At 37.4% G+C, this 639-nt stretch overlaps 1 non-coding gene across 1 annotated transcript; it reads right to left on the bottom strand.

Moving 5' to 3' along the window:
* Positions 1-201: 201 nt before the first annotated feature.
* On the bottom strand, positions 202-275 carry trnat-ugu (transfer RNA threonine (anticodon UGU)). Its single transcript has one exon. It is a non-coding gene; the product is annotated as a tRNA-Thr (tRNA).
* Between the last annotated feature and the right edge of the window lie 364 nt (positions 276-639).

Consider the following 639-nt stretch of genomic DNA (forward strand, 5'->3'; position numbering starts at 1 on the left):
TGTATCAAAGAAGTTGCCTTTGAAATATCAGCACAGAATTTCTGTCCAAGGAGGAACAGCGATTCCAAACTCACATCCTTCACAAAGGCTGTTTTCTCTTGTGACGAAAATTCATCACGTAATTTGTTTTCTCACTTAAAGTTCAGAAAACACAGATGGAAGTGATTGACAAGGTAACTGAGACATCACAAATGAGAAAAAAGACTCTGCTGGGAATTGAACCAAGGATCCCCTGTTTACAAGACAGGTGCTTTAACCAACTAAACTACAGAGTCAGATGTTGTTGCAGCTAAAATCAGAGGAGTGCACTATTTATTCTCATATAATATCAATATCAAAGGAAAATGCAGCAGATGCTGGAAATCTCAATTAAAAACAAGAAACGCTGGAAATACTCATCAGGTCTGGCAGCATCTGTGGAGCGAGAAGCAGAGTTAATGTTTCAGGTCAATGACCCTTCTTCATTCCCTTCTAGATATTCTCATCCCACTTCTCCACAGGTCACAACATATATTTTAACTTTTCCCACTTCCTGAAACAGTCAATCATATACTCTATTCTTCCCAGAATAGAAGACACTGACCAGCTTTCTTTAATGAAAAGCAAAATTATCAGTTTATTACAGAACAAGTTTTAACT

The sequence above is a fragment of the Heterodontus francisci genome, unplaced genomic scaffold, assembly GCF_036365525.1.
Source record: "Heterodontus francisci isolate sHetFra1 unplaced genomic scaffold, sHetFra1.hap1 HAP1_SCAFFOLD_337, whole genome shotgun sequence".
Lineage (NCBI taxonomy): Eukaryota > Metazoa > Chordata > Chondrichthyes > Heterodontiformes > Heterodontidae > Heterodontus > Heterodontus francisci.